At 34.1% G+C, this 13,724-nt stretch overlaps 1 protein-coding gene and 1 long non-coding RNA gene across 2 annotated transcripts in view; both read right to left on the minus strand.

Annotated features, from left to right (window-relative positions):
• Positions 1–13,724, minus strand: part of Invadolysin (leishmanolysin-like peptidase, invadolysin) — a 210,228-nt gene that overhangs the window by 135,642 nt on the left and 60,862 nt on the right. The window lies entirely within an intron of this gene.
• LOC139988511 (uncharacterized) overlaps positions 5,307–13,724 on the minus strand; it is a 63,663-nt gene continuing 55,245 nt past the window's right edge. Inside the window, exon 3 of the long non-coding RNA XR_011800151.1 lies at positions 5,307–7,053. This is a non-coding gene — a long non-coding RNA (uncharacterized lncRNA). The remainder of the gene's footprint in view (positions 7,054–13,724) is intronic.

A 13,724-nucleotide genomic window follows, 5' to 3' on the forward strand; every position in this document is an offset into this window, starting at 1 on the left:
CCATTTCCTTTCGTTCTTACATTTTTCATTTCATTCTCCGATTCTTCCGCTGTTTGTACGGAACATAAGCGATCGTCACCGCGGTTCACCCTTTCATTTACCTCTTTTCGATATTTTAATATTCGTGACGAGAGATCAATTCCCACCCACCTAGCCTCGCCGTTTCCACAGACCTACCACTTTTGTGAAATATTCATGATGCTTTCGCGCATTTCGCAGAAACTCGAGAAAGAAAACACGGTCGTTCGTATAAATTGGAAAAACTGATAAGTACGTAGAAACGAGGCGATCAAAAACAGAAAATACTATTAAGTAGTATTTGCTTTGAAGCCTATGAAAATCATGCTTTTGATATGTAATCGCTCTTTTAGAGAGCTGGAAAGCCATCAGCTAACAAGCAACGATTGCACGAAATGTTTCCAATGGAAAAGAACTCTATGGTATTTTATGAGAAATATAATAATGAGAAGTGAATTTGTTAATGAAAAATACCCTTTAGCAAATGCAGAACGCTGCATCTAGTTAAATGCGATAATTTATAAACCAATTAGTTTTGATACCAGTCTGTATAGTACACTTTGTTCAAAAAATTCATAGAATTACATCAGCAAACTGTGAGCCAATGTTAGCGCCAAGTTCTCGCATTGATAAATTACTTTTTAACATTAAACTTCCTAAATGACCAATATTAAGCTCTTCAGTGATTATCTGTACAGTGATTCGCTGATTTGATAACACAAGTTCATGAATACGTTCAAAGCTCATTTGCGATATGAAAAGTCGACCTCCACGAGTATTATCTTCCACATTTTCTCTTCCTTCTTCTTACTCGCCATCCATTTATAAATAGTTGTTGGCTTCATAGCATTCTCTCCATACGCTTCTTTTAGCATATCACTTCAATTTTTTGGTACTTTTTAAAAAGATCAAGAAGACATTTTCAAGTTGTGAAACGGCCAAGAAAAATAGACACGCTAGATAATTAAAGAAATTGTTATAAACGAACATAAGGCTTACTTGATGGAACTTTTTGAATAGGGGAGTACATGGAATAAAATATAGTGTAACAAGGAGCGTAATAAACGTCTTATAACGTTATTTCAATTTTTATCAAATAAACAATTATTGCAGCTTATTATAATTTCTGTACGTTATTCTGCTGTAACTAAGGAACTACATACGTTTATTGCTTTATCAAATATTCTTCTGGACTATTATATCGTAATATCAATTTCCTAACTCTTCTTTTAAAATAAGTATTTTCGTCTCCTTGAAGATGTATATATATTTTATTTTCATCTCTCTATATATATATTTTTTAGTAAAACTAAGAATCTCTTCCGTTGAGAAATGGTTTTAATTTTCTAACTCTAATGTACGTATATTATTAAATTTCGATAAAAATTTCAAGCCAACCGATTAATAATACGAATTGCTCAATCTTAATTAATCTTGTTATAATCAAATCTCTTTGCCGATAATCAAATATCCTGATAAATTCCACAAATTCCATAACTTCTCCAATTACATAATAATGTCCACTTACAGAATATCGTGATAATCGAAAGTTATTTTTCGCCGTAGGGAGAATGAGATACGATAATCACCGGAATGTTGGTCGTTAATTAACGAGAAATTAACAGTGCCGGAAGGCAGTAGCTAGAAAAGCGAACTTAACGTCACGCCCCGACGATATATTAATTCAGCAACGGGCAAAGATTCTCTTGAACTACGGTAAGACTGCAGGTACCTACTCTCGAAGCTCTTTCGGATGTTAAATACGCCGGATACCATTCCTCGGTTCTTCCAGGGTCGCCACAGTCCCACCAGCGTTCATAACTCATACCACACGACCCGGTTAGCCTAAGAGCTAGGAAAGCACATGCATCATATTGTTACATTATAGAAACGGGTCGCGTTTCTACCGCACGTACGATAGAATCTAAATCCAGAACTTAGCACTGTCACACTCCGGCAATTTCATTTTTATAATCGTATCCGCCTTATCGCCGCAACAATGTCCCTCTGGCTTCGACCACGTTTCCCAAAATTTATGTACACGATAGTAGATTTTGAGATAACCGCGGGCTATAATCAATATCATGGTATCGTTGCTAGGAGTTTATTCGCTTCAACTTTAAACTGTATCAATCCGCGAGGCAAAAGTAAATGAAATATAAAGGGCAAATTACAAGAAGCGAAGAGCAAAGTATAAAATCAAATTATAAATGATACAACGTGACTAAAATTATTCTTCTTTACTTATTCATGTAATACAGAGCGAACTTGTTTCTTGATTGAATTAAATTCATCAACCTGATTTTGAAATCATAGATTAAACATTAATAACGACAAATCAATTTCGAGTTAATTCTACTCTAAATGTGATAGTATTTTGAATATTTACGACCAGGTTTGTATATCAGTTTCTACTTTCAGAGTAATAGGTTATACTGTTAACGTGGCTTCTTACATGTATCGTATATATTTAAAAAATTGATAAGAAATACGATAAACATACACGAAGTACGAGGTGATTTTATTCATCGTGTATATTATTCTATATCTATGCCGCTTAAATTTGTTACTCATTTTTAACTCGTACGCACTTAATTTACATTAAATATCAATCTACTATTTTTTTTTCTTTTTTTTTTTTCTTGCTAAAATAAATCGATCGTATATATATATTTCAATAGAAAATTTCAGAGAGTGTTCAGTAGAAGAAATACTATTGGATAATAAGCTAGAGAAACAAGCGAATACATATTTAACATCAATTGAATTTTAAAAAAATGAATTCTCGTTTGGAAATATGGGAAAGACAATCGCAACGAAGTAGACGGGGAAAATGCGTTTAAACGGAGCGAAATGTCCTCCTCAGCAAATGGTCCATTAAAACGACAAGTGGGGAGGTATATTGGGATTGAGTGATATTAAGAGAACGAAAAGAAGAGTGAGTATGGAATGGAGAGAAAATTTGTATTAGAAGGCAGAGACTGAGACTCTCCCAGGAGAAAGCGGAAAGTAAAGAGAAAAGGGGCAGAGTAGATTTATTATGATATGGGACAGAGAACCTGTAAGTAAACGGGAATATTATAAAAGAATATTATAATCGAACACGAAAACGTTGAAATAATTTCAACTTCTATTGAAATTTACATAATGTGAAATATTTTCATCGAATAAAATCGGCATTCAAGTAATTTCGCTTTGTACTGAAATTTATATAATGAAAAATACATAAGTTGAGTAACTAATTACAAATTAAGAATACAACACGTTAATAGATACCTGTACTAGTAATTTCGTCTATAGTATTCAAAGCTACAGGTAACTCGTACGCATGTTGCAGCCATTTGGCTACAAAACCCATTCTCAGATAAAAGAAAATACAAATAAAGAAGGGAAAATAAAGAATGAACATTTAAAAATTATCTTTCAATTTTGTGTCACATAAATTAGTAATTTCAATATGCTTTATTATTATACGATTAAAAGAAACACATACCAAAGGGTTAATTAAAGTAATAATAATTTTTGTTCTTATACCACGTATAAATCTCTCCAGTAAATATACATTTGTTTATGCCGTGTTGCAAAAAACCTCAAGGTAATTGATACGTTTTGAGATCTGGCTATGGGGTGAATGTTACGGTCTATAGCAAAGAAAAACCGATTCATTTGAAATCGCTATGCTGGAGGACATCAAAGGGATTGAGAGCGTACGTTGCGTGTAATGTGAACAGAATCGCAGCTAGGCATTTTGAACACCCAGTGTACAAGGGTAAAGGTCTTTCATACAGGGGACAAGCGAAGCGCAAAACTACTTTTTTCATCATCTTTTATCTGCGCTTATGGAGCGGCACGATCATACAATTTATACGATGGTAGGAATTGTGTTATACCCTGTTTCTCAGTTAATAGTTTATTAAACGTTCTTCTTTATTATAAGTTTAAGCTTTTACAGGCACACGTACAATCGCTTTTTATCTATATTTAATATACAGCGGCTACAAAAGGTATTTATACACCATTGTATTTGTTACATATATACACACTGTATTTTAGTAAATTTTACTAAATTTTACTAAACTGAACAAAGAACGAGCATTTGCTTGGTTGGTCTAAATGCGCCATTACAACGTGTAACACTGGATGTTGCAAATTACAAGAAATAATATTTAATCAAGGAGCTGGTACAAAAATTATGAAACAGGGGGCTTAGCTTTCTAGCAGATTAAAAATTATACCTTGTATTACTTTATATTAAACATTTTCAATCTCCAAAGTGAAAATGCACTTTTACCATAATATCAACATAGACGAAGGTAAATAAGAGTTGAATGATAATAAAAAAAGTATTAGCCCAAGAAATATAATAAAAACCTAATTAAAATTTTTACAATTAAGCTTTCCACATAAATGCGATAAAGCAATTAAACACTGAAAATAAGGATTTAATATTTACTACGTTCCGCAGTGCGACGTTTGAATGAGCATTCGGGAAAAAGATCAAAATTCGCTGGCTACGTTCGCACGTTCGCAAGCCAGGTGCACAGCCAATGTTCTCACGGTGCGGCATTTAAATGAGGATTCGGAACAAGGATCAAAAAATATATATAATCTGCAGTTTTCCTGAAACCTGATACGTTTGTTTTAATATTTTCCCTACTTCCTGGCTCGGTTTAAATATCATTTTCTTTTTTTCTTTAACCATACACGGTGATGTTTAACCAAATAATGCCAATGTCGGGAACAATCTTTCCATTTTTTCGCAAATATCATACAGAAACCATTTATCCTGCCTTCTATTTCGTCAGTTTTGTGCATTTAGCGATGAACGGAGTTTTCATGTAACTTTACACTTTTCTGTGGAATAAAAGAGAAATTCGCTCTTCAATCGAGTCGCGATTACGACTAGATTTTACTGAAAAAACAAAGAACATCCATTGTAGCAGTTTATAGTAGAAAAAGATTATACAGCAATGTAATACAATACCTTGACAATCAAAATTACAGGATGATCCTTTTTTAATAAAGATTGAGAAATTGATTAATCAGATAGTATAAAAATTTACATAAAGTTAGAAGAGCAAAAGAAATAACAATGAAAGTACCATTTTAAATTAAATTTTAAAGAAAGAAAGAAATTTTTAAATCAGAAATTTAAATTATACATATCTTCGCTCAACTTCTCCATATCTAATTCTCCGTATGTAACAAACACTATTTAACAAGAATTAACAAACAAGAATATATAATGCTAAGTCTCAAGTGAATCAGATTTCGATGTACAAACTATCTTTACTAATCCTCTTTTGAGGGGAATTATCATTTACATTTATATTACATACTTGCAGACTGATGATTCAATCGAATAATAAAATTGACATCGAACAACAATTATTTCCATCTTCGTCTACCGCATGTCGCGCAGTGATATCGTCGCTGTTAACATTACGTAGAAAGTTTCCGAATTATAGGAACTCTGGAAAAGAGTTTTCCGAGAAAGAAAGAATGTTACATCAGAAAGTGACGCATGGCAGCTTGACGAATCTAGCCTTCTGCGACACGAGTTCGTACACCACTTGGTGGATATTGAATTTTGTTAGAGGAGGATTTCTTCCACAAAGCTAACGCAAGGTGAACCGTGAATCGAGTAACAAGCTAGGCGTCACACGGTTACCGCTTTGACGCTACGCAGAAGCTGCGCCAATACACGCGAACCAGCATAAAGGCGCGAACGCAATCAATGTTGCTGTTTCTCCCTTCCTACCCTTCCTGTTATTCGCCAGCGTAGGGTCCCTTACCGCCATTTTCGAAATCAAAAGTTCCCGACATTGCGTTAAAGCCTGCGACCTTTCAATAGAACGTACAATAGAATATTCTCGGGCTTCGTTGTACGCTCGTTGACAACGCTTTTGTGCTTCGACGTATGTATTAGATTAGCGATCTACGTCGTTATACGCAATGGCAATTGAAAGCACCGCTGTAATAAAGAAATAACTCTACTGTGCGGCGATTTGAGTAAAACCAATTAAAACTCAAGCAGCTTTTCAAACGTGCAATAAATTCACGCTTTGTTGCAAACTGTTCGATTTCCGCTTCCTTGTTGCTGCAGACTGTTCAATTTCTCTTGAAAGGGTAGAATAGCGAAATTGTTTATAGCTGTTTATCGCTTGTAACCGAATTTATGAAGATCGGACTAAGACGTCTGGGAATACGTAGCTGAGATTTGGGAATATTTTTTTTCATAAGTAATTACAGAAGGAGAAATATTGAAATGAGAAATAAGAAAAAAGCGTAAATTATCACTGGAAAAATGACAGACAAATACTAGTCGTAAGACGAAAGTCTGGTAGGAAAATGCGTCTTCGTGAACGAATCGAAGCGTTGCGTAAACAGGTCAATATCCTCAACGAGATACGAGGCGAATTAGGTCTCATTGAAAGCTTCGAACGGAGGAGGAATCGAAGCCATACGGCCACGTTATCGCCAGAGTTGTAACGTTACTCAAACAGTTGCAATAATCCATAAGGCATTCTCTGCTGGTAAATGTCAAACGACTCATTCGCAATATCCGCATCATCGTTCAGGTTGCAGTATGATTTATTAAAAATCAACCTTTAGAAATTCTATGAATATCTCAACAAATCAATCTGCGATTGAACAGTTTCCTGATTACGAGCATCATTTATTCTTATTTTAGGCTCAACCATATCCAAAAACCATAAATACAAACAACCGATTTCTAGGTGGAAGCAAGATAATTTTTATATGCTAAAAATGATACTGTACGATTATGTATATATATTATTAAGCGGTGATTAGAGAGCGGATTCTTATGTTTCTTATTCTTTGTAAAAAAATTTGGAAGTGCGAAATTGCACAGAATGTACATAAAAATCCACAATCGATTATTTTATGAAATATTTTATACTACCGTGTTTATACTTATCAAATGGTTATACATACGAGTATGGAACTACTTAAGGGGAAAGTCGATTATATTCCATCTATGGTGTATATTGCACAAAACGTATTACATACCTGAAACATATAAATATGTCGATGTTATTAATTAAAAATAGTATAGTATTAGTATAATAATAGTATCTGATAAAGTGCTTAAAAAATAATTTATTATATTAACAAATATTAGTAAGATATATGATACAATATCTTGTATATACAGATGTGTCGGAGTCTATATATCAATTTTTCTAATAATTGTCTTTTTCTCATGACCATAATTCTTTGTTACCATGCAACAAATTTGCTTTACTGCATACCGAGTTAGGAATGTGAGCGATGTACTAGATTGAGTTATATGTATATGTACCTATGTGGTTGGCCATAGCAGAATACCAACAAAGTGCACAAAATTCTGTTAGAGGGAACAAAAACAATTAAAAACTACGTAAAATTTCCCTGTGATATATATTGAAAACTCAGTAATATTTTCCTCGAATAATATCTGGAAAAATAAAGAATTCTTCACCAGGATAATACAATAATTGAATAATAAATAATATTTCTTTAGGAAATATCGGGAAATCGTATAAATGTTAAAGTAATAAGTAATAAAGTAATAAGATACATACGCGAGATAAGTAAATCGTATTAACGTTACACAAAATAATACCAGTCGAATAATTACCTTCTGAAGATGCACACTATACATATGTAGTTCAAAAAAAAAGAATTACGGTGTTGGAGAAGCGAAACACTTTCTCGAAGAGGTCACGGCTTTCGTCTGGAAATTACAACAGTTGCAATCTGCCAGATGATGAAAGCATCGAAATTAATTGAACGAAACTATTAATTGTAGCGATCAAAAGATTATATAAGATTAATTTTCTCAATAAGAAATGTTATCAAATTCGAAGATATTATTTCATTTATTATAGATATATGCATTCTACGTATTTTAGCATCTTCAAAAAATCCCTTAAATGTACAAAAATCTAATTATATGCATCTAAAAGTAGATTAATTTCAAGAACATGTACGCGTCAAAATTCTAAATGTTAGACATCTAACGCGGAATCCAAAGAACATTGTTTGAGTCGAACCACGATTGCAGAATACGAGAATGTATGCATAGTGACATTTCAGAACAATGCGTACAAATACTTGAAGAAAAATTATAAAATTCGCGAAGTATCGTTTTTCTAAAAGAAAATACAATAATGCCAGTGAAATCCGTTGCGGTTCGTACATTGGAATATACTTGTGCTTACTTGGGAATTCAGAAATGATTTCTTCTAAATCTGGTCATACTGTTGAAATTTATTGTTTGTGTAAACGGAGGAAAGTTACACAAAGAGTAGTTTCAGCAGAGAACATCAATTTTTTCGCCTTTGAAATATTTTAGATGATAACAGATTTGCAACTTAAGAAAGTAAACTTTATGCCTATACATTGACGTAAAACCGTGAAGTATCCTACGTTATACGTATTATATAAATAATTAATACTTTATCACTGTCTCAATTATCATTGATCTGTTCCATCGAAAAGAAATAATGTCAAAACGGAATCGAAATATCCGGCTTAACACAACTGACAATTACATAGAATTATTTATCTCTTCGATCTTCATTCTGTCAAGAATGTTACATTAAATTACATTAGAAATTAACAAGACAAAATATCAAGCTTTAAGTTATTGAGAAAAGCAATCTTCAAATTGATTCCATGCTTCTGTTGAAAATAGACAATACTTTAATTAATCAAAGTTAAAGTAGTAGTACTCGTTCCAATGTACATGCTGTAATCGATAACATGTGCATCATCCATCAAGTATGCTGCATTTGTCACAATGTAATGGATGTCCTACTTTATTACCGAGTAATAAATGATTATACATTCAGACCGCAATCATTTTTATAATGCACGTCACACGCGTTTTATCATTTGCAAGGGCGTTATTGCATTGATACACTCGTCACATAAAATAAATTTTATTTCTGATTTTCACAACAATAGTATTTTAAAATTCCATTGCATTGCTATTTTAAATAAATTCTACACAAGTTACATTTCAAAAGTTGAATGTACTTTGAATAACTGTACGTAACAAGAAGGATCGGTAAAGTTACATTTAACAGCATTGAACCAGTCGATCGGTCAAAATATTTTAGCATAGTATGTCACAACGTATAATACCATCCTCCTTTGACTCTGAGGAATTACTTTAAAAGGCCAGAAAATAGAGCTGCAACACGGGATTATACTCGTCACAAAGACCGTATAATCTCGATAACACCGATTAAAAAATTGGAATGGCCAATGATAAAATTCCGAGAATATTTTTTCTCTTTGTAAAAAAAAATTCTCTAAAATTAAATAACTACATCAATCCAAATCTATTTCAAAATATTATAGTCACTCATAGTCAAAACACTTGTAACAATATAATAACATTAACAGATCTCAAACATTAAATGAAGGTACCTTTATTACTCAGAAACCTGCTAATACAAGAACTTTCAAGTCGTATAACAAATTGTGGATTTAATAAAGTTAAAGTAGCGCGTAAATTTGCATCGTGATGGGCCGCAATGTAGACACATACCATGATGATACGTACCATCGAAGGAACGTCTTCATGTATCAAGAAAGGCAGCGGATCAAAGAATTTGGAAATAAACAAGTTCATGTACGTAAAATTCAAGGCTATGTATCGGCATCTTCCTTTGCCAAGTTCTACGGAAATAATTTCGATAGAACCTAGAAGATGTCGTCGTCTAAAAGAACATGAGGAAGTATGAGTTTCCAATACTAAATGTAGAAATGTAATAAAACGGATTCATCGACATATCCAAAAATGAGGTACATCCACTTATTCATGTTCGTCAAGTGTGTCATGAAATTGGAACAGCTGATAAAGTAAAGTAATATAAATTCGTAAAATTTCAGGTCAAAATGTATTCGTATTAAAACGTCTAGCGAAAGACGTAAAATGAAATTACCTAAAATTTAATTTACTAACTTTATTAAAGGTAAAACCGGTTCATTTTGTTCGTTTACTTTTTAGTTTGCTATCTTAACCTGCAAACCGGGTCATTTTCTAATCTGCAATTTTTGTAATCATAGAATTAAGAATCAACAAAGGAAAATTAATTTTAAGTAGATTAACTTTAATCCTTGGAAATATCTACGTGATATAATCGATTTTTAAAAGAGTCTATACGATGTATTGGGAGATAGAAGATCTATAGATGGCTTAATTGCTTTTCTAATTATATACTAATTAAAATCAAATCAAAATCAAATTCGAATAATATAATAATCTGTATCAAGCACGATTATTCGAAATAAAAGAAATTGTTCACGATACTTGCGTAATTTGTGGATATATTTAATTCTCCATTTCGGTATCTTCCTTTGCACAGTTAGTTGTAGAATGCCGATGATTCTGGAAGATCGTGGAATGCAGGAAGGCTGGTGCTTCTAAGGAATATTACTCTGGGTCGATCTTTTGACTCGGCTACATTTTTATCAATCTATTTGTTACGCTGCGTAACCTTTAAACTACAGCCCCGTTAATAATTCGTAATTCATGATATTTTTCCATTCCTCGATTCAACCGGTTTAGAAGAACCGCACTGTAGATCACGATAAGTCGTTCTCACCGGAGTACAGTATATTCAAAGAACACGCATGCCTTAACCTCGCACGCAATTGTGACATATTTATGTATACAGCTATATGTACGTGTTTTAACAGTATGACAAGCAGTGACGCTTGACTAGCTCTATATAACTATTAACTATTAGTTCACAACATACGTACAATGTATAGTTGCTCATGGAAGTATTCTAACACTTGTAAAAATCATTTATGGATATATCATGTACGTTGTACGAACAAACAGTTAATTATTCAGTATATTGATAAATTTTAATATTCAGTAGAATTCTGAACAATTATTACATGTTTGAAGTGACTATTCATGGTGTGTATTGATTTTTTACTAAATATATATTCGCAATCGATATCTTTGTAATAATAGTATACGAATGTTAATAAAATATACGAATCAATGAGAAATAACAGGCTGAGAGCAATACTCATCATCTTCTTATAAAATTAAGAAATTTTAATTATTACAAGCTGATCGACGATATATTCACCCATTAAAATAGCGAATTAAATAGCTGAACCATACTTACTAAAATTCTTGATCTGAAAATTACCCTCGTGACGATTCGTTCAGTCATCACAGTGTCAATTTCTATGTTCCAAGCATCGAGAGTGATCGAGGAAAAATTGGTTCGTTCAATTTGAGACGTTTTCGTCGCGTTGGCACAAGGACGCGCCCCTCGGGAGTTCCTTTCCCTTCTTGTTATTATGTAAAAAAAGGGAGAAGGGGTAGGAAAGGAAAGAGCGGCAAGTACGTAAAACCGATAAATGCAAGTTCAGTTCGGCGAAGTTACCTTCCCTCGAGAGCAGTCTCAAGAGAGTCGCGATTAATTTGAAGAAAGAACCGAAGACAACGACTCAGCCAAAGGAAGAGAGACGGAGGAATAAGAAAGGAACAGTTTTTAAGCCCAGACTTTCCCTGGATGAAGTCACGGGCGTCGATCCTTTCAAGATATTCTTTTCTTTATTTATCGTGAGGAGGAGATCGTAACTTAACCAAAGATTTCGAGTCGATCGACGATTGGTCTCGAACAACGAGCACCGACCGAGAAACCACCGAGTTTCAGCGACGAGGATGACGAAAGTGGAGCGAGAATCGCTTTGCTGCATCGTGATTCCGATATTACAGTATTATTGCGATTGCGTTACTTTCGTCAATATAACGCCGTTTCTGTCCAAGGCTTTTCGATGCTAACAAATCAGGTAGACAGTGACATTTGACGAGACACAAAATTTGAAAAATTGCAGATAAGATAACTCGTCGATGTAATAATTCTGTACATTACACAGCTAAAAACAATTTTAAGGTATCGGAAATAAGGAACAGTTGACGAAATCATACACGTGGATGCGCGATCCTAAAAATTACAAGGATTGAAGTACAAACGTGACTTTAATACACATTGAGAACTCTGGTCTTCTATTTCTTGCAGATAACATTCAGTCTCTTCGTTTTCGTGTTTTCAAATCCGCATTCAAACAATAATCCATTTATCAGAATGACAAATACGCGATGCGCGATATTCGACAGGCGAACGCTAGGAGACAAAACTTCACAATGTCTCGCATTAGCCATTGTTCCCTTACGTGTTCTCCTTTCACGTTTCGAGAATGGTTGGCCAGGTCGTTGAAAAACGAAGGTAACAGAAAAATGACAATCGGTAAATTGTGGTCAAGTGGATTACTTTATCCTTTCAATTGAAAGAAAGTCGCAGCGGCGGAACGCTGTCCACACAGCCTTGAGACCGACTAATGGAAACTGGGACCCCTGTTTCGCGGTTAGCTCGAAAGAGAATTTCTGGCTTGTTTTTTCCCCTCCCGCCCTTTGCACCCTGAATTTACCTCATCCGAGAGACGTAACGAGCCTGAATCCTTTTTTTGCCAGTCCGTTGGACCCACCAAGGTATACGTGGCGCAACGCTCGGCAGGGCAAATTGCTTTCGGAACGGAAGACTGCCCGAGGCAAAGGGAGCTTTAAGGGAAAATGATTCACGTTGTCGCTCGGCCGTGAACGAAGAATCTTCCCACCCACGTTTTACTCTCTTCCACGCTTCTTCCATCCTCTGTCTCTGTCAAAATTCATCGTCCTTCCACATCATCTTCTTCGACGAAAGAAACTCGCGAAACTATTCCAACAGTTACAGGAACCTTTTATGAATATGTTATAATTCATAAGGAAGACCAGGTTATCACGATTATCATCTGTTTCTTAAGAATTCTATACTAACTGTATTACAGTATAGGGGTACGAACGAACGAACGAACGACGTTACAGCGATCACGATTTACGCTTTTCATTAGTGTTGCAATTTTTATGGAGGAAATTCGTACATTGATTCAATATGTATACGACACTTAAAAGTGATGATTACATCAGTAAAGTTTAAAAGAAATCTGAAGCACAATTTTCCTAAAGTATCTATAGAACGTGTATGTTAATACAGATATAAGAAAGCGAATGATTTTTAATCATTCTTATTCTGTTCTGTATAATCTTTATGAACACTTTTATTCGCGAGTATTTTTAAATGCAAATGCAGGCAGATTATTTTAGCAACTTTTACATCTCCGCTCTTATCTTCATTTTATTTATATTTAAATCACTTGTGATACGTATTACTGTACACAATCTAATATATTTTTACTAGAGCAACGTATCTCTGGAATATACGCACGCTTACAATATAAATTTGCAGTGGTGCCCACGGGAAATTTAATAGTTGGAAAGCTTTCGTAGGAAGTATTTTTTCTTATCTGTAATAACATGGGAACCATTCTAGATATCTCATTTTACATGTTCCGTTCCGAATAATTTCAACGTAATTTTCATTTAATTACAAACGGCAGATACATCTCGCTTGATAAGCCCAATTTACTTATCTCGTGCGCGTAAGATCAGCAAGAAGCAACGAGGTCGCGAATATGATTGAAGTTCTGTTGAAAGACAGGAGAAAGTCGTGCGACCACGGTGACGTGGATAATTAAACGGATGACTAAACAGACACGATAATGAAGAAGACGAAGCCGACAAAATGACGGAATTTGAACAAAGAGCGAGAAAGATGATATTA

Source organism: Bombus fervidus, chromosome 6 (genome assembly GCF_041682495.2).
Source record: "Bombus fervidus isolate BK054 chromosome 6, iyBomFerv1, whole genome shotgun sequence".
Classification (NCBI taxonomy): Eukaryota; Metazoa; Arthropoda; class Insecta; order Hymenoptera; family Apidae; genus Bombus; species Bombus fervidus.